The sequence below is a fragment of the Diceros bicornis genome, chromosome 23, assembly GCF_020826845.1.
Source record: "Diceros bicornis minor isolate mBicDic1 chromosome 23, mDicBic1.mat.cur, whole genome shotgun sequence".
NCBI classification, from domain to species: domain Eukaryota; kingdom Metazoa; phylum Chordata; class Mammalia; order Perissodactyla; family Rhinocerotidae; genus Diceros; species Diceros bicornis.
Window position 1 is genome coordinate 1,080,903 of NC_080762.1, and position 24,902 is coordinate 1,105,804.

Genomic DNA, 24,902 nt, shown 5'->3' on the forward strand with positions numbered 1-24,902 from the left:
AGGCTAATGCAACTTTAGACCAAATTAAGCAAAGAATTACGTTAACTTAGAGTTGGTGTTTTGGTTATCCAGAAGGCCAGTCTCTTGCATAGTGTGGGACTTTTGCCTCCTCGAATCATCCAGGGTCTCTTTTGACCCCATTAGTGACCACTTAAACAGTTCCTTCCATGTAGCACAGCTCAGATGTTAGGAAGTTCTTTAGTATCTTAAGCCTCTATGTGCTGTCTACTTCCCTGGCACTTCCACCTATGGAGCTTAATTCTTCTCATGGAGCCACACGAACCGTTTCACTCTCCTCCTTCATCACAGTGGAAAGGCCCCTATCATCCCCACCAAGTCTGGACTTAACATCTCTCCAGTTCTCTCTCTTTTTTTAAGACCTTATTTTTTAGAACAGTTTTATGTTTACAACAAAATTGAGAGGAATGTAAAAATTGAGATTTCCCATATATCCCTGCGCCCACACATGCAGAGCGCCTCCATTATCAACATCCCCACCAGATGGTACATTCCTCACAATTGATGACCTTACATTGACACATCATAGTCACTCAAGTCCATAGTTTACATTAGGGTTCACTCTTGGTGTTGTACATTCTGTGGGTCTGGACAAATGTATAATGACATGTATCCAGCGTTCTAATATCATACAGAGTAGTTTCACTGCCCTAAAAATCCTCTGTGCTCTGCCTGTTCATCTCTCCCCCATCCCCCAACCCCTGGCAACCACTGATCTTTTTACTGTCTCCATAATTTTGTCTTTTCTAGAATGTCATATAGTTGGAATCATAGTGTTTGTAGCCTTTTTTTTTTAAATGATACAGTTCCTTTATTTTTTTTATTTTTTTATTTTTATTTTTTTTGTGAGGAAGATCAGCCCTGAGCTAACATCCATGCTAATCCTCCTCTTTTTGCTGAGGAAGATCGGCTCTGAGCTAACATCTATTGCCAATCCTCCTCCTTTTTTTTTTCCCCAAAGCCCCAGTAGATAGTTGTATGTCATAGTTGCACATCCTTCTAGTTGCTGTATGTGGGACGCGGCCTCAGCATGGCCGGAGAAGCGGTGCCTCGGTGCACGCCCGGGATCAGAACCCAGGCTGCCAGTAGTGGAGCTCAAGCACTTAACCACTAAGCCACGGGGCGGGCCCTGTAGCCTTTTCATACTGGCTTCTTTCACTTAATAATATGCGTTTAAGGTCCTTCCATATCTTTTCATGGCTTGATAGCTCATTTATTTTTAGTGCTGAATGATATTCTACTGTCTAGATACTAAACCACAGTTTATTTATGCATTCACCTACTGAAGGACATCTTGCTTTCTTCTAGGTTTTGGCAATTATGAACAAAGCTGCTATAAACATCCATGTGCAGGTTTTTTGTGTAGACGTAAGTTTTCAACTCCTTTGGGTAAACACCAAGGAGAACAATTGCTGGATCATATGGTAAGAGTATGTTCTGTTTTGTAAGAAACCACCAAACTGTTTTCTAGAGTGGCTGCACCACTTTGCAGTCCCACCAGCAATGAATGAGAGTTCCTGTTGTTCCACATCCTCACCAGCATTTGGTGTTGTCAGTGTTCTGACTTTTGACCATTCTCATAGGAGTGTGGTGGTACCCCAGTTCGCTTACCAATTCTCTAGGTCACGAAACGCTCTGTTTCGTGAAGAAACTGAGTCTCCAAGAGATAAACTATTTGCTCAGAATCATATAGTCAACAACATCAGAGCTGAAATTTGTATGCGTCATTATTCGCAATGAATTGACTCACGATGTATCAACCTCTTTTTTTACTGTGAATAATCCTGTACTATAAACATCAGGGAGCCCAGGGGCCATGAGAAGAACATGGACAACTTCTAAGATTTCTACATCTTTCAAATGAAAGCATGCCTGCCTTTCTGACTAAACAACTTCACAGGTTTGAAGGAAATCAGTATTGTTTCTATTTCTTAGTTAATTAAATGATAGCTTTTGGAGAATATGCTAAGCTTTTCCAGAGCTAGCAAATCTAGGGCAGGCACTGAGCATACTAGATTTTTAACGTCTGATACTCACATATGAGATGGTCACGCACAGTCCCTTTATACTCGGGAAATTGTTTCTCGATCTGAATGTATCTTTCTTAGAACACATGAACACCACATACAGTCCTGAGAAACAGCTTCGCACTGTCCTGCACATTCATCCGAGAGATGAACTGCCTGGAGTGGTCTGTGTTTATGTTTACTGTAAGTGGTAAGATTTGTGAATTGCCAAGTCAGCCTTACCAAGAATCCTGGAAATGGGATCCTGATTTGACTGTGATTCTCCCTGAGGTCAGCGCCACGTCGCCGCATTCTGCGTCTTCATGCCGCTTAATCGTGATGGGAATGACGGCTGACCTGGACTTCCCCGTTGACATTTCCACTTGATCGGCCGTGAAATACACATGTATGGGTTCTGTTTCATTCTAGACTTAAGTAGCAGGAAACTTCTGCTTTTCTTCCCAAACACACTCCCTCAAATTTATAGAAGTCAGCAGTCCCAGTAGAATCACATAAGGGACCTTTCTGGCTTGTGATTCACCCACAGGGACGATGTGGCACCAGCACAGGAATTTTTCCCAGGCCCCCAGGGTCCTACTTAACATAGTAGAGACATTTCTTACTAATTCAAACTAATGGACAAAGAACAGTCTGAATTAGTACAGTCTTTAATCATCTACCTAAGAAAACCTTTTAACTGTAATAATTTCAAAATTACAAGAATAATACATGAAATTCCCATATATCTTTTACCCAGATTCCCAGACTTTTAACATTTTTACCACTTCTATTTTATCATTCTCTTTATTTGTGCACGTCTCTGTTCTTTATTTTTTCTGAATCATTTGAAGGTGATCCTTTCGCACTTCCCTTTAACTCTTAATACCTCCTAAGCATTTCCTAAGAATAAGGGCATTTTCTTACGTAACCACAGCACAGTTGTCAAACTTGGGGCACTTAACATTGAGGCAATAGTTTAATCTACCATTCATATATTTTCAATCATCCCAATAATGTCCTTTATAACATTCTTCCCAGGATCCGGCGCAGGACTGTGTGTTTCCTTGTCTTTTTAGTCTCTTCAACTCTGGAACAGTTCCTTAGTCTTTTCTTTGCCTTTAGTGACAAAGGCTAATAATTGTCTAGAGGGTTTCTCCATTTGGGCTTGCCGGTATTCCCCATGACTGGATTCAGGTTATGCATCCCTGGCCATAAAATGACCATAAAGGTCATTGACCATAAAATGACCTCCATAAAGGAGAGTGTGCCCCTCTCAGATACCCCTGGTATAGGATATACATCTGCCTCTCATTTATGAGGTTAATTTTGATCATCTGATTTATTTTCTTCCTAAACTTAATGATTCTTGCCCTAACCAATCTCTGCTATGATGGTTGTAAAATGTTAATTTTCTGTGTCCACCCACTCTCTCCACACTTATCAGTAGGTATTCTTTGCTTTGTAAGAAATGCCTCTCTCTCTCTCCCTCTCGTCTATCTATCTATTATTAATATGGGTCTATAGATTCCAATTTTATTCCATGGGTTACAATCCATTCCTGTCATTATTAATTTTCATGCTCAAATTATCCTAGATTTGGCAATTTGGTGCCCCTTTTAGCTGGCTCCTATATGCTTTTGATATGCTCCCTTAATTATTTTTAAACACTGTCTTGCTTTCTAGTTCAAGATGTTCCAGACTCATCGTGCACCTTCTCTGCCCCAGCATTGGAGCTGGCCATTTCTCCAAGGACCTCTGTTTCCTTCTAACGGGGAATGGTATTTAGAATCCGAGACCTAGATATGCTAGATCTAGATCTAATGAGCACTAGATGTGCTCATTGCTCCTGGGGTGTCTTTGCCTCTAGGCCTTTTCAGAGCACAGAGCTAGGAAAATACACACACACATGTGCGTGCACACACACAAGTGTTTGTCTACATATGTGATAGAAGTTCTGAAGTTGTACTGGTACCATCAGTATCAAGCCCACTCAGTGATTTCCTCCCTGCCTTCCCCACTTCATCTTTGTGTCTCCCTTTTCCACAATGAGAATCCTGACTTCCCACAGTATCGAGATACTAACTCATCTTCCCAACCCTACATAAAATAGCTCCATAATTGCTCTACCCAAACCACTGCTAAGAAGAAGTTAAGATGCCTTTGCTGTTCTCCATTTTCTCCTAGTGTTCTAAAGTTACTTGAATTAGCCTCCCCCATCCGCTATGATGTAGTCGTGTTATCTGTATCCAAGAGGAACACTCAGAGATACACTGAGTACATCCACCTGTTCCCTTCACTCCTTGTAGGTAACCAATTTCCTTGTTTTTTGAGTTTTCCTCCTTGTGTTTCTTTTCCCAAGAATAAGCAGATTCATGTGTTTTCTTATTTCTTCTTGCTTACACAAAAGATAGTATATTGTAGATAGTCTTGCAATTAGATTTTTTTAAACTTAACATCTCCTGGAGTTGGTAGAAATCTTATTTTTTATAGCAGTATAGCTTTCTACTGTGTGAAGTACTCCTAGGCATTCAGATAGTTCCCGATATTTTGCTATTAAAAATAATGCTGTAGTCAAGAACCTTGTACTTGTTTATTTTCATATTTTGAAGGTCTATCTTAAGGGTAAATTCTAGTAGTGGAATTGCTGTGGTTTTGCTCGATTTTGACAAATCCCCCTTCGTGGAGTATATTCATATTTTGCGTCCCCACCATCAGTGGATGAGAGGGCATATTTCTCTACGGGCTCATAAATAGAGTGCCTCATCAAGCTTTTGAATATTTGCCAATCTGATGGATGAGCAATTGTGCCTCTGTGTGGTTTCAATTTAAATTTGTCATAAGTGAAAGTATGCATCTTTTCATAAGTTTAAGGGCCACGTTTATGTCTTTTCTGGGAATGGTTTATATCTTTTGCCCATTTTAAAACAGGATTTTCAGTGTTTCCTCAACTTTTAATAGTTCTTTGTATATTAGGGATATTAACCCTTTATCTGTGATAAATACTACAAATATTTTCTCCAAATTTGTTATTTGTCTTCTAACCTGGCTTATGGTTTTTGCCATTTAAAAGCTTTTGGTAGTCAAATTTATCAAGCATTTCTTCTCTTGCATCTGGCTTTTGAGTTGTAGTCAGAAATCTTCTACCTACACTGAATTTTAGAGGAATTCATTCATGTTTTCTTCTAGTATTTGTACAGTTCCATGAATTTACATTTAAATCTCTAATCCATGTGGAGCTGATTCTTGAATGCATGAGAAATGCACACAACTTTACCTTTTTCCAAATGTCTCTCCAGTTGCCTCAGCACCTTTATCAAAAATCCATTTGTGTCCCCAGAGGTCTGAGATACACCTTTATCACCAGCCAGGTCACCATACGAGTTGGGTGTGTTGCTGGACTTTCTCTTCCGTCCCACCTGTTCATGTCCCAGCACCAAGCTCTTTTCAACCTAGAGGATTTACAACAAGAGCGAATGTCTCTCTCTCCATTCTTCCACTCCCCACCCCAGCCAAATCTCTTCCTTTTCCATGTTTTCCTTGAGTGATTTTTTTCCATATGAACTTTAGTATTAATTGCCTAACTCCAGAAAAAAAAAAAAAAGCTTGTTGTTTTATTGGAATTACATTATATTTATAAATTACTTTAGGGAGAACTTGTTACCGAACACAAACACAGGTTCATTTACCTGTCGCACAGGAGGGCCAAAAACGGGAAACACCAGGCTTGTGGCAAGGGAAGAGGTTGGTTATCGAAACACAGCCAGATGAGAAGACGGGAGTTAGAACTCAGCTCCACCTCCTCGAAGGGAAAAAAGTAGGGTTTTTATCTGGGCTTTTAGGTAGGGAAGAGAGAGCATGTGCTGGGGTTTAGGTAGGGGAGGGGGACCATGTGGACGTGCTGGCTGACACCTTCCCATCAGCCTGTGTTTGGCCTTGAAGACTGAACTTCTTTCCCTTGACTGTCTGGACTTTTCTGGTTAGTTTTCATCTTCAGCCTGCGTTTGACCTCGTGAGGCTGAATCTTGACGTCTGCACCTTGATGTCCTAGGAAAGACAGCTCACTCATATGCTGAGGAGGGACAGAAAGACCTGGTTAGTTTTAAACAGTTGATTACATTGAATATGCACAGCTGCAGTTAGCAAAGTTTATATCGAAGGTTTGCTCTAGAGAAGATTTTTTTTAACTTCTTCATTTTCAGTTTCAAACTGACATCTAAGTACCATTGAGACATCCTGACCAAGAATCCAAGATGTCTCTCCTTTGTTCAACTCCCCTTTGTATCTTTCCAGAGTGTTTATAATTTTCTTCATTTAGTTTTTAAACATTTCTTGTGAAGTTTATTCCTAAATCTTTCATATTTCCTATTGCTATTGTAAATGGGTTTTTTTCTTCCATTATATTTTATAAGTGGTTATCATTTGTGTACATGAAGGATATTGATTTTTGCAATTGATAAGCTATTTTAAAATATAATTAGCTTTATTGCTTACATGTATGTAATCTCTTAACATTTTTGATGCTTCAGAGTTCTCAAAGTTTTTTGCATTATACGTTTCAGTTAATGCATACAATAACCAAATCTAGTAAAACAAAATACCTCCTAATAGAATATGTGGCTTCAGTGAAAAGATCTATAATTAATATATTAATTGCATGTCATTTCTAATGAATGTACTCATTAGAAACATAGTTTTCTCAAATACTTTTAAAATATTTGCTTCAACAAATTGTACAGAAGACAACGAGGAGCTGGCTTTTAAATGAATAAACACAGCTTGCAGCGTGTTCGGGAGTGTCCTCAGAACGCCCGGCTCAGCAGGAGGCCGAGATCTCCAGCCTCAAGTGAGAACGTCCAAGCAGACTGACCCGTGTTATCCGCCTGAACTTATCACTGCCCCTGTGAGTGCGCAGACATCGACGAAAAAGGATCTCTTGCGGCAGTTTCTGTCTCCGGAACAAGACAGACGGGCCTTGAGCGGGCGTGGGAGAGCCGCGCGCCCGGCCCCGCGCGCGCCCCTGCACCGGGAGGGGAGGCTGGCGCAGGGCGACGGCACCGCGAGAGGGAGGAGCTCCCGGCCCCGCGCGCGCCCCGGCACCGGGAGGGGAGGCTGGCGCAGCGCGACGGCCCCGCGAGGGGGCGGAGCTCCCGGCCCCGCGCGCGCCCCGGCACCGGGAGGGGAGGCTGGCGCAGCGCGACGGCCCCGCGAGGGGGCGGAGCTCCCGGCCCCGCGCGCGCCCCGGCACCGGGAGGGGAGGCTGGCGCAGGGCGACGGCCCCGCGAGAGGGCGGAGCTCCCGGCCCCGCGCGCGCCCCTGCACCGGGAGGGGAGGCTGGCGCAGGGCGACGGCCCCGCGAGAGGGAGGAGCTCCCGGCCCCGCGCGCGCCCCGGCACCGGGAGGGGAGGCTGGCGCAGGGCGACGGCCCCGCGAGAGGGAGGAGCTCCCGGCCCCGCGCGCGCCCCGGCACCGGGAGGGGAGGCTGGCGCAGGGCGACGGCCCCGCGAGAGGGAGGAGCTCCCGGCCCCGCGCGCGCCCCGGCACCGGGAGGGGAGGCTGGCGCAGGGCGACGGCCCCGCGAGAGGGAGGAGCTCCCGGCCCCGCGCGCGCCCCTGCACCGGGAGGGGAGGCTGGCGCAGGGCGACGGCCCCGCGAGAGGGCGGAGCTCCCGGCCCCGCGCGCGCCCCTGCACCGGGAGGGGAGGCTGGCGCAGGGCGACGGCACCGCGAGAGGGCGGAGCTCCCGGCCCCGCGCGCGCCCCTGCACCGGGAGGGGAGGCTGGCGCAGGGCGACGGCACCGCGAGAGGGCGGAGCTCCCGGCCCCGCGCGCGCCCCTGCACCGGGAGGGGAGGCTGGCGCAGGGCGACGGCCCCGCGAGGGGGCGGAGCTCCCGGCCCCGCGCGCGCCCCGGCACCGGGAGGGGAGGCTGGCGCAGGGCGACGGCCCCGCGAGGGGGCGGAGCTCCCGGCCCCGCGCGCGCCCCGGCACCGGGAGGGGAGGCTGGCGCAGCGCGACGGCCCCGCGAGGGGGCGGAGCTCCCGGCCCCGCGCGCGCCCCTGCACCGGGAGGGGAGGCTGGCGCAGGGCGACGGCACCGCGAGAGGGAGGAGCTCCCGGCCCCGCGCGCGCAGCCCCCTGTGAAGAAGCACCCGGCTGCCCACGACGTGTCCCTGTCCCTGAAACGAAGGAAAGCGCGGGAGACTCTCGTCAGCCACCCCGAGGCGGGGGAGAGCCGCGGCGCCGGCGCGATCATGTGCCGGGGTTCCTGCCCTGGGCTGAAGGCGCCGGTCACTTCGCCGTCGGGTCCAGCCAACTCTCCAGCTTCGGCTCTGCCCTCCCCGCAGTGGACGGTGTATCACTAGGTCCTCAGGTTGCGTGACAGAAACCAAACGAGCCAGCTGACACAGCAAGAGCGTTTGTTACCAGGGCGTTCCCGGACCTCGTGGAACCCCCGGAGGAGGTAACCCCCGGCCTCTGCAGGATCCAGGACTCCCGCAAGGGCACGTGCCACCCTCTGCCCTTCCTGCGGCTCCTCGCCCAGCAAGCCTTAGTTCTGCATTCCACCGTCTCGAGAAGGGGCCAAATGACCCAGCCAGTGTTCCTCTTGGGTTCCGGTACGGCCGACCTCGGCCCTGAACACCACACTTCAGAGGACCCTGCGTATCACAAACCGCGAAAAAATAGAACTCATTCAAGAACTCGTGGGTGTCCTCATCCCTGGGGTCCTGCTTGCTGTTGGTGGACGTGAGCCGTAATCCCAAACCCTCGGGGCAGCTCTCCCCCGCGTCTTCAGCAGGGACCCCGAGCAGAAGGCCCCGCACCTGGATTCCGGGAGGCTGTGTGGGTTGTGCTGCGTCGAGGCCTGAGGCACAGGCTGCCTTAGACAGCAGGGAGATTCGAGCAGCTTTTGCACGTAGGAAGGACAAAGAAGAACTTGTCAAATCTTCCTCCCAGATACCATAAGTAAAGCAGATCCCGCTACAGGAAGTCTCGTTCCGCAGTAGCACAGAACATCTGTTCTCCTGTTTCCCTTCTGTGACCAGCTGTGGGAGCAGGGGCACTCCTGATGGAGTGTGGTAGTCGTAATAGTTGCCATGGCAGCTGAGAAACATTTTGCTGTGGTAGGTAATTCATATTACTTTTAAACTTGTATATATGTGGATCTGTAACATCAGTTAAGCCTAGTACTGACTCGTCATTGGCAACTAGTTGGGGACATTGAATAGTAAAATTGCAAATTATTTTATTTTTATAAAACAATCAGAATTCATTAAAACTATAAAAATTTTAAAATACACCTTGATTTAATTAGTTTTGATTAAAATTATGATATCGAATTAATTACAATTTGTGTTTTGCTTTTTAATTTTCATAGGTGATTTAGAATGCTTCAGAAGAAAAAGAACTTTTGGGGAAAACTTACGTATTATGTTTTATAAGGTTTGTAAGAATACTTCTAAAGTAGTCTACATTTAATTAAAAATTTTTTATAGTATCTTGTTGCAACTTTGGATGAAAATATGTTAAAATTACATTTAATTTTTAAATTTTTTTGATCCTTAGGAATAACTACAAGTCAAAATCATAAAAGTAGTAGAAAATATAAAAGCAAACTCAAAATAGAAACTAGAAATAAAAAATCTTCAAAGAAACTGTTTTCTTGAAGTTTTTAAACTCACAATTAAATTGAGCACAGATGTGTTAAGCTCAATCCACATAAAACTTATGGACAGATATTACAAATTCTATATTTACTGAAGCTTTAATTACTGATCAAGACAAGAAAACGAGCAAGAAAATTGTTCCAGTCAAATCCACAATTTGAATATGCCAGAGGAAATTCCCGAAACTGAAGGATATTCAGGAATTCATATGAAGAATATGAATATTCTTTACTAAAAGATTATTACTTATCAAAAAAAGAGATTTGAAAAGATAATTATTCATATCAACAACATAACCCAGAAATGTCAAATGCAACTGTTTCCCTTTAAAAGATGAAAAGAAACCATTCGGCAATCTGCCAATTGGATGAGAAAGGTGGGCTTTGGAGCCACGCTCGCTGGTCCTTAGGCGATGACCCTGGAAGATGACCCGTGAGGCTTTCTGACAGCCTGAGAATGCTTCTAGCAAAACACCTTCTGATGCAAATGAATGGTTTTGATTTTCCATTGCCTGAACATCACAGAAAATTTAATACTTCGTTTTTAATCAAAATTCTTTCAAATGGAGAAGGAAACTGTGGAAACTGGCTTTTATATTCTAATTTCAAAAACTATTATGCTCCTACTGTCAAATGCTTCACAACCAATCTTCAAGATTAACTTCAAAGTGAAGGTATATGTTGCTAAAATTACTTAGAGTCTCAATTAAAAGAACACAAAATGTTGGTCGTGCATATAGACACAAACACACAATGTGCACTTACTAGAACTTTTTGAGAGTTTAAACAGCAAAAACATTGGCAACATTCAGCAAAGAAGGTAACACTGTTATAGGATGTTAGCATGATGTATTTAGACGAATAATATCATGTATTCTTGTATTTATCCCAAGCTTTTCATAGCACAAAAAAAGTCACTGAAAATTTCTAGTTTTATTAGAAATTATTTAGAAATTTTATGCTATGATGGATGATCATGTAAGCTGAGTAAAAAATAAAGAAGAAACTCAAAATAAAAATTTTAAATGTTATATATAATAAAGTGAGAAAAAATCATCCAAAAAATAGAAATCTAATAATGCTAATTTCAACTATATTGTATCAGAAGCAAAAGTTATGATGAAAAATAACTTTAATTATACAAATTTTTGAACTACCAGAAAAAAACAATAAAATTGAAATTAAAGAGTGTTTAATTTGTTTTATATTTGTTGGAAAAACCATGAGTTTTGATTTAAGTGAGGATATTTTAAAAACAATTTTCTGCTTGTGTCCTACTGTGGCTGCTGTGTCACACAGCCCTGCTAGCTCTCCCAGTGGGCAGTATTGGTTTTGTACCCCAGATGGCAGTGTTAAATAAATCACATTTCTTGTTTAAAAAAAAAAAAAAACCTCACAATTTTCAGTGTTAGGCGTTGATCTGAAAGATAACCTAGGCAGATCTATGATAATGGCATCAACATAGCTGTTTAAAAAACAAGTGTACAAACCAGAATTTTGGCCCAAATTCAAGGAGCATTCTTTGTACCACATCATGCACAGTTCGAATTTGTCGCCTGAAACAAGGTCTCCACTGTGTCAATAGCTCAGTAGTGACGACATTCCGTGGAACAATGCAGTTATTATGTTAGATGTTTTCTGGGTCTGCCCATCAAACATAACCTTACCACCATGCTTAGACACACTGTGAGACTGTCAGTTCAATGCTGTGCCAGCAATCAGACTTCATTTAAGCAAAATACACGAAGTATCTAGAAGAGCAGAGCAGAAAAACTGAAGATCGCAAATAAAGAGGAACCAATCTTTGACAAAGAATGAATTCATCTTGTGTTTGGTTATTTGGTGTGAACTATTATTTGCTACTAATTATGTTAGCAAAAGCTTACAAGGAACTCAAACAGATACTTTTGGTCCACTTTTAAAAATTTAAAAGTATATTTTTTAAAAATTTAGAGAAACATTTTTTCTGAATTGAAACTGCATGTAAAATAAACGACAAAAGTGGCATTGCAGTAAAGAGAAGGGAGATGAGGATGTTTGCTTGTTTATGAAGGAGATTTACGTACCCATAATCTCTAAACCAATCCTACAGGGATTATTTCCTGAACATACTATAGGTTCAGATATCGTCTTGAATGAAGAGAGATTTCAATAAATTGAGCAATATGTTATTGCTATTTTCACTTTTTACAACATTACAACACTGAAATTTTTGAGAGAAGAAAAACTTCAGTACTGTATGGATGTTTCCCTAAGAGATGGTGAAAGTTGTGTCAGTGATAGTGACATATGAAACTAAAATAGTTCATAATAGATTTGGTGATCATGGTAACTTACCATATGTAGCTCCGTTACAATGACTAGATCAAATTTATGTCAATTATATCTCAATTTTTTAAAAAGTAAAAGAAAATTATGTGTAAATTTCATTGTTTATTCTGAATCTAAGTGTTGCTTTAAGAATTTTATTGCGAATTCCTGTTCTTTTTGCCTCAGGAGAGTGAGGTTGACCCAAACTGAAACTAATAAAAGCTGAGAACTATAATGACTCAAGAAACATGCATTACTGTTGATAGAACACACATTTTGTGAAAATCTGAATCATAACAACATAATTATTAATTTGAATAAAGTAGAAGGAAAGAAAAATATATTTTGTGAAATAAATATATAATAACTCATGAATTTATGTGTCATTTTATTATTCACCCAAACATTGCTGGCCCATCAACTAGATGCATTGACACTCATGATAATTCCTCAATTGTCTTTCATTTTTACCAACACTCAGTTGTATAACGATCATAGCTTTACATACATGTACGTATTTACAGTGTTAGTGTTATGAAAGTGTACATCTGTTCTACTTTAATGTGGCCGTGGAGGGAGGTGTCATATAATATGAGCAGGGTTACCAGGAGACCAACTCGGGGCACCTGGGAGCATTTTCCAGAGGAAGCGAGGTCCCTCTAAGCTAATCTGACACCCTCAAAAAGTCTATCTATCGCATTCTGTGCTAGACACTTGGATGTCTCTATTCTTTTATTCGTGCTGTTTCTTTTGCCTGTGTTTCAAGCTCTAGTTGGCGTGAGCTCCTAGGAGGCCTTGCTGCCCTCAGTGCAGTGTGTCCCATGTCCCTCAGTACAACTCGTCTCTACCATACCACTTCCTGTGGTGGATCAGTTATTTCTGTGTATTTACGCCAATGGAGCGTCAGCTCTTCAGGAATAAAGACCGTAACTTTGTCCTGCTTTAGTCCTGACGTCTGGCTCAGAGCCTTATGCATGGAAGATACTTAAGCATTTATTGAATGGACGAATAAATTCACAGAGATTAGACCTCTCACTTTCCAGAGTCTCCAGTATCCATATTACATATCAATATTATCTATCGTATATCATATTACATATTACATAATATTGATATTATATATTGTAATGTTCAGTACAATTCCTTTATGTCTTAATGTGTCAGAAAGACCTTAATTAGCCTGTCGATATTGAAATTAAAAACAATTTACATTCATGTTCTTGCTGAATGTTAATGATATTCAAACTGTCGGGAGAGAGGGAGAATCTCCCTCTGCCCTTTTCCTTAAGGTTCTTATGACTGACCAAATAACTAACAAGACAGGTTAGCAGGAGAACATAATACCAAGTTTAATAACATGTATACATGGGAGAAACTCAGAAATGAGCAACTCGTCCCTCTGTCTAAGCTGCCCGCTTAAGAATTGTAGCTAAAGGCGAGGAAGGTGTTGGGGGTGGGTAGTGGTCTGGGACCTTAGAGGGCAAGAAGACAACTCACATGGAGATAGAAATGCAAATGTTAGCCTGACAACTCTTCTCAGGGTCATCTATAGACAATGTGGTCAGGGAGAGAGAGAGTTTTTGATAAAAGGGGCTTGGTGCCCCTCCCACTGTAACATCTATTTTACATTATCATTATAGCCATCATGATAGATCTGTTCCAGGAAGGAGCCACCATGTCAAATTCTTTAGGCAGTTAGTGGGGGAGGTCAAATGTCCCTCAGAGAAAACAATCAAGGTAAAGAGATATATTTCAGGGTGGCCAAATCTTGATCTCCCACAAAACCTAAAGAAGAAAATAATGATATTCAAACCTCACCAGTCAAGTGAGATGTGATGTTTCAGAACTCGGATAGCCTTTTCTAATTGAGTTTTTAAATGACAAATACAGTAATGCTCATCATCACAAATGCAAACAACACAAAAGGCCATAAAGTAAGACATGAAAATCTCCCGCCCCCTCTATATTCCGGGAGGTAACTACATTGAACAGTTTGGTGGGTTTCCTTCCAGATATCCAGATATTTTGATGCCTTTTTTCAAACACACATGACCACTCACAGGTGAATTTTTTTTTCTTTTTTCCTTTTTTTTTTCAACCAAACTGGGATTGTAGTATCCAGATTGTTCTGCAACTTGTTTTCATCACTTAAGAATGCTGCAATGTGAGCATCTTGCTAGATAGTTTTTAAAATGTTGTCTTCAAGACCTTTGGACACTGTACAGCAAGATATTTTAAGAGTTTGTTTTGAATATGCAATTACAGGTACTTAATGAAAACAGGACTCTATTAAATTGAACCTCTCACAGAGATGATCTCACATTTGTTTTCTTAGACAATCTCTTGAAATGCTGGCGTGGTCTTGAAATTCCTGATTCTCAAAGCTCATCTCACTGTGACGTCACTCGGGAAGTCCAGGCTTATCCAGCTTTTCCACGGGCAGAAGTCACCCTGGGGATTTCAGACCTACCTCATCTGGAAAATTCTGAAAATTATGTGGAAGTCACATCAAGAAAACCTTTGATTTGAAAGTTAATCGAGTATCATTTATTAACTTTCCTATAATTTTTAAAAAGGAACATGTGTACATAGCTTCTACTTTAAAAAAAAGCTACAGGGCTGAAAATAACTTTTTTTTTCACTTAGTTTGTCAAAGCGTTCAGCTACAGTAAACAAACTACCATATTACTAAGTAAACATAAGACAGTCAGTTTTACTCAGAAGTAGTTTTCAGTATTTTATTTTGGCTCCGTTGAGGCAAATTATAACTTCAACCAAAATGATACTCCTGCTACTAAGGATTATTTGGTCCATTTTCAATCACTTTAAACAAATATCATTTTTATGTATAGTTTAGGGTGTAGAGGATAAAAACATTTTTCTCAACCCCCTTAGGGTCCCTGGCTGGGTGTGAAAATCAAACTGACAAAAGAGATTAGCAGGAGAAACCCACACAAATTGTATTAAATGTTTGCATGCACCCGGGAGCCTTCACAAGAGACCAGGGCAGGAAGTTCTTGTACCTTTAGACACAGAAACAATAGACTTGAGAAGAATGACGAGACAGAGGGGTTGGGGCTAGGGTAGTAAGTGGTGAGGAGGTAGCAAGGTTGCTTACACAGCCCTGTCAGCCCTGAATTCTCCCCTCCGTTGATGAGGTGGTCTCCCTCCTCCTGGCAGGGAGGGGCCTCCACATGGGAGGTTCGCTCCCCTTTCAGGGAAAAAGGCAAGTGGAGGGGGTCAGAGAGACCCTGCTGCTTCTACCGTTTTTTCAAACTCCTTCAGCTTCAGGTAGTCAGCACGCCAAGGGGCCGTATCTTGGGGTAGCTTGTCCTGAGCCCCGTCAATGGCAGACTCTGGGGTGTCTCCCCCAACAGTTTGAAAATAAGATATGATCCCCTTTCTCCTCTCAGAGTTAAACTGTGAAGATAACACAAAATGGACCATAACAGAAAGAAGAAACGTTTGACTGAAAATATCAGCACATCTAAAGGAAGAACGTGTCCAATAAGAGCCTTTGCCTCCCTCACCTTCTCTACAGGGAGATAGGGCAGGACCCAGGAGCAAGGAAGGAAAAGACAGGAGGAAGGTCGGCGGTCAGTGTGGGGGAGGGGGCTGCCTGTCCCAGCCTGGTGCTCTCACCCTGGGGTCACTTTTCTCTAATATCAGAGGTATGGGAAACGTCGCTGTTTGAAATTGCATCAGTAGGGATGGAACATTCCTTTTGCCTGGAGGATCTCAGCCACTCTCATGCAGCGAAGCAGCCTCAATTTCCAACCCAGATGGAGACCCTCAGATACGGGCTGCCTGGACACAACGTTCCACATCTATCTTCGCTTTGTGGCTTCTGAAGAAACAGCGCTCCAGCCCCCGCCCCGGTCCAGACTCGATGCGACCCTCCACCTGCAGCCCAGTTTGGCTTCGAGCCTATCAAGCACTGCATTTAATCTTCCCTTTACTTCCACCCTTTCCTCAAATCCTATCATGACTCATCTTTTCCTCTTTTGGTGGGGACGCTTCACCGTTCCTCCGCAGTCAATCCCTCTCCTTACAAAGTCAACACACCTGACTTTTCAGACTTCGGCTCCGTTCCTGTCCATCTCAGGCTGACGGGCTAGGACAGCCAGTGTGTCTGCCATAAAGAATACTCTGTGTCACTGTCATGCTTCTCGTGTTGAGCTAGTTCCTTTAACTTTTTAAAATTTTGATTCTTGCTTATAGTGGGTCTGCCTCAAGAGCTAGATCCATTACTGGGAAACAAGAAAAGTAATTTTTAAGCCTACGAAGGTGCTAAGGGCCAATGTCACCAAATAAGTCACACATAAGCACCTGGTGGGGTTAGCAGGTGGCCCTGGAGACCACCTGTGTGCACAAACACATGGTCCTCTAACTTGAACACATTCCAGAATCCTCCCGTTTCCTTTCATAACCATCACACTGCATGTAGATGTACGCTGGCTCACCAAGCTGCAGGAATTTGGCAGACTTTTTGTCTGAGGAAGTAGGGAGATTAATACCTTAATTTTTTTGGGGGGGAGTACTTTATGTTTTGGAAATCAATTCATAAAAATCAGTTTTAAACAGAGAACGAGTTTTGCAAAGTCCTCGCCCTGGGTCTTCTCCACACATGAGGTCTCAGCCTGGGTTTTCTTCAGACTGGCCTCTGCTGGGGCTGTGGTTCTGTGCAGGGGCTGTGGGGCTGGAATGAGCCTCGCTTCACACCAGGCAGCCTGTCCGAGAGTGTGCTTGAATAATATGTTTAACTAACAAAAAAGAGTCTGGAAATCACTGCCTTGGAGCTTTTCCTATCCCTCTAGCCTATGGAGGAGCTGGTTTTAATCACAAGAACCGTCAAGGCTCCCAGTGGCCCTTATGGAAAAAAATGTGGTTCTCAGGAATTTTGGCTCTGAATAGGTGCTTGGGAGCTGGCTGGGACTCGAGCTTACTTCACGCCTTTCTGACTGACTGAAATTGGCCAGAACAAGATACTAGAATAAGTTCAGTTTCTGTCCGACAGAGGGCAGCAGCGCAAAGATTAACCTGGATACGAGGACGCAGCCAGAACTGAGAACCAGGACAGGGGGTGAATTTAGAAGCTGGACATGAGCACAAATGTCATCGACTTTATTTCCTTTTTGCCTGGAAGCAAGTGGGCAACCACGTTGCTTTGCCCGCTCTCTAGAGCTTCGGCACCCATTCGTTTGTCAATCGTCTAAAAACAGAAACCAGGGGAAGAGGCAAAGCGTTTATTTAGGATCAAAGAAGTGCGATTGGGGAAAAGCAAACTAGCAAGCTATAGGCGAGGCCTAAGAGACAAAGGAAAGGTCGGCTTTTACGAGGTTTTAAGAGGAAATTGGGGAGGGTTGTTCTGAGCAAAGGTGCATTGGAGAAGCAGCAGAGTTCGAGGTTGTGGGGGTTCCTCATTGGCTGTGGGGCGGTTAGTGCTGGAGCAGGAGGGGTCTTTCTTCTCCTTAAGAGCAGCAGATGTAAGTCCAGGTGACTCGTGTCCTCCCTCGAGAAAACACTTCTCACCTTCCTTCTTCCTGCGCGTGGTGCGTCTGCAGCAATGGGACTGGTGGTCCTGGTGCGTGAGGGAGCTCTCCCTTCAGGGCCTCCCAACTCCTTGTAGATGCAGCTTCCTGTGTTGATGTTCACACTTCTCTTGCCTTTCATCCTCGGTCTTCCACCCACGCTTCCTCCTTTCTGTTTGGAAATCAGAGTTCTCTCTCTGAGACCCAGATTAACAGCTGCCCAGAGGCCCGCGTCTCTGGCGATCCTGATCCTGAACCCCTGACGTGACTGCCGTCTCCTCATCGCGTCATTGGGGTGCAGGGAGCTTCTCCGGGAGACACACAGGCCAGGGAGTGGGTTGGCCTTTCACCTGGTGTGAGGAGCTCACAACTGTTTAACCTCTGACGCCGGTTCAGTCCTGAAAGCAGCATGGAATTTGCAAAGCTGGAAACCTCTGCCTAATGAAACAGCCTCAGCCGCACAACTGTGGGTCTTTAACCCGTCAGGTCTCCTACAACACAGAAACAAAATTCAAAAAATTTTTCTGACATTAACATCATGCTGTAACTTGATGTGTTTCCTCTAAAAGCACCGAAGAGTTTCTAAATTAGGAGCCGTGTCCTTTTTTCTGTGTGTTATTCTTTCGACAGCCCAGCGAAGGTGCCTGTGAAAAGACAATTCAGTTGGAATTCCCGAATACTCAGCTCCCACGCCTGCCTCTGCTTCACTAGGGGTGTTCCTTGTCCTCGTCTGAGTCAACTTCCTTTTCTGTTAAACAAAGGGGCAGGGTGACTGTTCTCTTCACGCTTGAAAATGTTAGGAATCTATCCTTCTTGATGCTCACATCTCAAAAGATTTTAAAAGTTGTTAAAGGTGTTTACCTGCTGCACACGTATCTGAGTTTACACTGCAGTAAGGTGTTCGTATCTTACCTTCCCTTGTTTCTTCCTCTTCCTAGGAATATGCTTTTGTTTTTCTAACCTAACCATTGTCTTTCCTGCAGTCTAGTAAAAGCTGCCCTGGTGCACCCACTTTACACCAGGAGAGATGAGCAAAGATGGCCTGAGTAGCTTGATCCATCGCTGAGAGGTGGAACCCAGTATTGGCGTCAGCTTAGAGGAGAGGCTGACACTTGACCTGTGGGCCAAAGCCATCCCCTGCCTGTTTTGGAAAATAAAATTTTATTGAAACACAGCCACACCTTCCCACCACAATGGTGGAGTGGAATGGTTGTAACAGAGACCTTGTGGCCCAAAAGCCTAAAATATTTACTATCTGATCCTTTATGGAAAAAAATGTGCTCACCTCTGCTTTAGAGAAATTAAATGTGATTCTTTAAAAGGATTAACAACAATTTTATTTTTTCTCCTCCCTGAAAGATCACAGTGACCAGAGAGGGATCAACAGAAATAGAACATGGACCAGAGCGAAGTCTGGCTGTAATCGCTCTGCCAGATGAGCGTTGCTGCACGCAGTGTCAACTGAATACGTGTAGCCAAGTAAAGGGCTTTTACTTTCATTATTTCTTTTTCTTGAGTTTAATCACACCTCTTTAGGCTTGAGCCAACATTTCGAGGTAGAGAATCAGTAGCTGCCTGGAACTGAAGCAGGCACTCCATTCCGTTGGGTGATCAGCTGCCCCTTCAGTGTTGTCCCTCCCTGCTCCGTCCTTGGCCCTCTTCTCTGCAGCCTCTGCAAGAGGGAGTTAAAATTCTAAGAATGCATTTTGCCTTCTTACCCCTCAGTCCGCGTGTAAAGCCAGAATGCTCTTTTATCTGCCTGAATAATGCGATTTAAGATCGACTTCTTAGTGACCTACTTCTAGACAAAGCGGAGTGCTCTGGGCCCACCAGAACTACACATCTGTGTACTGCATGTAGGCCGTGCGTTGTGACTTTTTCAAATAGCAAATCTTCATGGCCAGGGCTGATGGCTCCTCAGTTCTCGAGGCCTCTTCCCTGACATCACAAGACGAATGTGTGAGTTGCTTAGTTCAAGACAGGAAACATGGGACAGACGGTCATATCCATTTCCTTCCAATCAGAAACCCAAAATCTTTCTCAGAAACATCCAGCAGGTTAGGCTTTCTTCTCATCAGCCAGAGCTGTACCAAATGCTCTGACTGATGGCGGGGGTGTGTTCCTGAGCACATCGCTGCCCTACACAACCTTGGGGTTCTGTTAGCAACAGAGAAACAGGAGAAGGGAAAGTAGGGAGGCAACTGACCACACCTGCCTCCAGCTCTAGAACCCCCAGTGTAAAGTGAGTCACATGGACAAATGGGGCATAAAATGATTTTCTAGCTGTTGTTATTATAATGAGAATTATCCACTAACTCGACAAGTATTTGTTAAACATCCTAGATGTTCTAGGTCTAAGAATTCTGCTCTGACCCATTTTCATTTTTGATTCAAGACAATCCAACTTAAATCAAATCATGAAGGCACGTCTTGATATCCTTTGATGGCATACCAGGTCGGTCAAAACCAGTCAACTCTTTTGAACGTTATGTTGGATGAAACAAAACACATAAGATAAACAAAGATGTTGAGTAATCAAGTTGAAACAGAGTTCCCCCATTTGTCGGGTCAATTAATGACTGAAAAGCCTTTTCTTAAAATTTAAAAACAAATTGTCTTGAGACTGAGATCCAGAGTTAAAAGGTAAGGCCCTTCTCCCTCTCAGTCTTTGGCGGTGAAACAAAGTGATGGGTGGGAATTTCACAGAATTAATGTGATCACTTTTGTCCTCTGATCACTAATGACTAACCTGGATGAAACAAACCTTCCTTCTTTGCCAAGGTGCTTTTCTGCCTTTTGATGAACTAATAATCATTTACCTGCAGCAATGCAGACTTATTAGCACAGAAATGTTATTCATGTTCAGAAAGAAAACGCAATAAAAATAGGAACAGAAAGGGGTGAACTAGATATTCTTACAGGACTTTGAGCCCCGGGGTATAAATTTAATCCTCTATTGCCATAACCTCCAAATCCTTTATTTTACTGGAATTCAACTGTATTGGCTGTTTGCAGATAAATGGGTAATTGGCTGAAGATCAAAAATCATCTGGGATATGTGAAGACCTTGACTATGAAGTGCATTTATCGGGACTCCATCTTCTGTCAGAGATTGGAACAGTAGGAAAGCAACAGAAGATTACCGAGGAGGCCGGGATCTGGCATTTCTCTCTGTCTCTGTCTGAACCTCTGAGGCTTGGTGACCTTAACTACATCCAGAGCCTTTCCCAAGAACACTATGAATGGAGGGTAGTGGATCATTTTCCACAAACCCCTGGCTGAGGTACAGCACGCTCATCACTGAGTCCCTACTGGTGAGTGGAGTTAGGAGCCAGGACATTTCCAGACGTGGCAGGGCACTGGGGAGCTTTTGAAAAGTGCCAGTGTCTGACCCCAAATACTTAGTGAAAGTGGTCAATTTAACCACCAAAAAAAATAAGAATTTTTAATAAAATCATAAGTTTACTAATAAATTGAAGCATACAGGCTCCTTTTAGGTACTCAACTTCTTTCTATAACATCCCTGGGAAGTAGTTATGAAAACTACGCCAGCAATCACGGGAATTTCTTCATTTCCCAAAGTCACTCATTTAAGTTTCTAGCAAATTTAATTGTTTGGGATATTATTCTTATTTTAAATAGATATTTATTTCCCTGTAACTCATACATTGGTCTAAGTTCTGCCCCTGGAGACAGGAAAAATAAGTCTCATCCTGCCACATCACGGCCCTTCAGTTGTTTGATGGCACTTTCCACTCCCTTAAATAAACCCTGGATCTTTGTTTAATCATTCTCAGAGGGCTGAGTTTCAAATCTCCTCACTGTGCTGGATGGATCTGCAAAGAAAAAGCTCCTAAAGTCGATGTTTATTTAAAGCGGTGGTTCTAACACCATCCCCAGAACTCTGATTTCATTGTTCTAATCGGGGCCCAGATGCTGGTGGTCGTCAATGCTCCCCGGGAGGTTCGGATTTGCAGCCAGGGCTGAGAACCTCTGAAAGTGTGTGGCCCAGCCCTGAACTCAGCACCTCCGGTGTGGAGAGGGCTGCAACGGGCACACAGAATAGCTGCTTTCCTTGTTCAGACACTAAAGCTCTGTAGAGGCAACCCAAGTCTCTCAGAGGACTTCAGTGACAGTACAGACACTCTGGGCTCAAACTGAGCATAAGGTCAACCCAAGGCTAGTATATTTGTCCAGTGAATTTCTATTAACTTACACCTTCCTGGTCAGTAGAGTTGGAGTCGATTTTTGAATCGAAGTCTAGAATTTTTGCTTTTTACTTATTACCTGGAACTGTGTTATTGGTAGTCACAAAGAAAATAGTAGTTGAGCATTAACCTGTGTGAAGCTGGGGTGTGCACTGTCTTTTAATCCATCGTCTCAGCTGAGTCTCCACAGCAGCCCCTGCAGGAGAGAGAACATTGTTATCCCCACTTTACAGGTGAGAAAATTGGGGCTTAGATAGACTAATTAGATCCACCACCCCTGTCTGTCAAAACCACTTTAGGATTCTAACTCTATCAGACTAGTCTATATTCTCTCTTTATATGTCTTTATATCCTCCTTCCTCCCACACACGTCAGCTTCTCATCAGCACCCACAGATGTAAACTGGGCACCTTGTAAGTCCTCTCCAGATAGTTGCAAAGATGTGGAACAGGAGGGAGGGTCAGTGCTGTCTTTCCACTAGAGACCCCATCCAGGTCACTAACCGGCATTTCAGAGCCACCTCCGTGCAAACTGCTGCAGGTCCATCAACAGGACACCTCTTCCTCTTTTGTCTGCAAGGAAGTTGTGGGACCCCAGGCCGATGCCATGCCAAAATCTGCGTTCACTCTTCCTCTTTTCCTAGTGAACCCATCGATTAAGAAAGTGAGCCCTGTCCAGATGGACTTGTTCTAATGAACCAGATGCTGTCTCCAGGAATCACCAGGTCTCCCAGGGACCACCATGTCACTACATCACAGACCATCCTTTTAATATGTTGCCCCAGAACTGTATCTGATACTAACCTCCGTCTTGCTGATCTCTAGTGTGCAGAGACCATATCAATGTGTTGTGTGCTTTTCTTTGCTTTTTTGGACAGTTGCCTTGCTATGTCTGCTCAGAGGTGATTTTAGGCAGCTAAGAAACCTCCTCTCTGTTTTCGCCCTCATTTGCCTGAGCCACAGACACCTGACTGCCTTTGATCGCTCCACTTGATCTTCTCCATAAATTACCCACAAATCTTGGGCTGCCACTGACTGGCCTTTCTGAGCAGCCTCCACTGCAGAGAATCCTGAACTGGGGCTGTTCTGCTTTCTCTCTGAAACCTATCCACGTCTCCTCACTGCCCCGGGCAGTGGGCAGATCGTTTCCTTGTTCTTGCTCGAATAAGGCTTAACATCCGCCCTGTAATTTCCCTTAGTATTTTCCTAATATTGAGTTTTGTATCCTTTTCAAGTCTCAGCTCATTCTGGGTGGGAGCCTTCCTGACACTTTAAGCTCATAATTGTATGTTAAGTGAAGGTTTAACCCAAAACTATTCATACAAGGCCAACAAGTCATATATGAATTCCAGCATCAAGAGGAAATATGTTATCAGCCCGATCTTTCTCCTTTTATGAGCAGATTGACTATCTTCTTGCTAAATTCAAAATACATCACATACAAAATCAGTCCTATCAAATCTTTCTTGGTATACAAGAATCATCTTTCTTTATTTTATTTGCAAAGAAACAAGTCCCCCAAATCCGTCCAGAAGCTAGGCAGTGGTCAGGGGTCGCCCCCACAGAGTCTGGTTTGGGTGGAGGGCTCTTGTGTCTCCCTCAGCTGGCTCTCAGATACGCTGTGGACTATGGTGGTCTCCAGCCCTGTGTGGTGCCTGATTGAAAAAACCACCACTATGTCTCCCTAACTGATGTGACAGAGAAGAGTCACGGTCAGAGCTAACAACGGTGATGCCATTCTTCCAGGAGACTGGAGCAACCACAAGTGACACCACAGGCTGCTGTGTGCGTCGAAGACTCAGGAGAAGCTTCCTCACCTTACTGGGAAGTGTTTTGTTCCAGAAAATGATGTTACAATTACTAACACTTCTGAATCCCTCTTACCACCAGCCAAACCCCTGGCTTTGGGACGGTGAGTCCCTTCAGAGTTGAAAGTCTCCAGTCAGTGAGGAGTATGCCCAGGCCTGGATAGTAAATATAAGGCCGCAGGAAGGTTACTCTAGTGGACGGTGGCTTTGCGTTCCAACTATCAGGTTAGAGGGTACACACCACGATCAGCAGGCCCTTCTGGGAGGAACACGCCATTAGTGTTAAGCCACATGTGCTCAGTGTCATAGTTACCTTCAGAAAGTCCTCTCCCCATCTCTCCGCCATCCCCACCACCTATCCCTGACCTGTACCACCCTGCAGGATTGGCAGGTGGCTTACAGTCTCCTGTTCCCGGTTTGTTTTCCCACCCGGAGAAGGAGCAGGCTTCATCCACGTGCCTGCCCTCCAACCTGGGCATGGGAACCCCATCAGCTGTCCGTGGGTCCAGACAGTGACGGGGCCGTGACCCGACCAGGCATTCTGATCTTTAGTCGAAGGATCAGACTTCTTTTTTTTTTTGAGTAAAAAAATTTTTATTGAGGTGCAATGTCCATGCAGAAAAGTGCACATATCTAAGTGTAATGCCCAACAAATTTCCATCAACTGACCCATCGCCTGATCAAGAAACAGAACACCACTCGCATCCAGGAACCCCCTCCTGCCCTCTTCCAGACCCCTCCCTCCACAAGGACTGGTTCCACCCTGACTTCTCCGAGCACAGGTGGTTTGACCTTCTAGAACTTGATATAATGGACTCATACAGGCCTGTGTGCTGTTGCATCTTGTTCTGCTTTCAACAAGTGTGTGAGATCCACCCACGCTGTTGCACAGAGTTGAGAAGTGCTTATTCTCATTATGGGGGCACACTCCACATGATGACTATTTCAGATTCCTCTACCCCGTCTGCTGTGGGTCATGCTCCACGTGATGACTGTTCCCGATTCCTCTACCCCGCTCCTGTGGGTCATACTCCACCTGATGACTGTTCCCGATTCCTCCGTCCCCTCTGCTGTGGGTCACGCCGCACGTGATGGCTATTCCCAATTCCTCCATCCCCTCTGCTGTGGGTCTCACTCCACGTGATGACTGTTCTTGATTCCTCTACCCCGCTCCTGTGGGTCACACTCCACCTGATGACTGTTCCTGATTCCTCCGTCCCGTCTAGTGTTGCTCACTCACCACGTGATGACTGTTCCCGATTCCTCTGTCCCGTCTGTGGTGGGGCACGTCAGGTAGTGTCCAGTCTGGGCCAGATGCATGTTGTCCTGCTGTATGTACTCTGGGCTCTTGGAGATCACGCCT

The 24,902-nt window shown here is 44.3% G+C and overlaps 1 long non-coding RNA gene across 1 annotated transcript; it reads left to right on the forward strand.

Moving 5' to 3' along the window:
• The first annotated feature begins 8,122 nt into the window (after window positions 1–8,122).
• Window positions 8,123–9,644, forward strand: LOC131420637 (uncharacterized). Its single transcript, XR_009223606.1, has 3 exons — window positions 8,123–9,141; window positions 9,396–9,460; window positions 9,584–9,644. It is a non-coding gene; the product is annotated as an uncharacterized LOC131420637 (long non-coding RNA).
• Window positions 9,645–24,902: the final 15,258 nt, after the last annotated feature.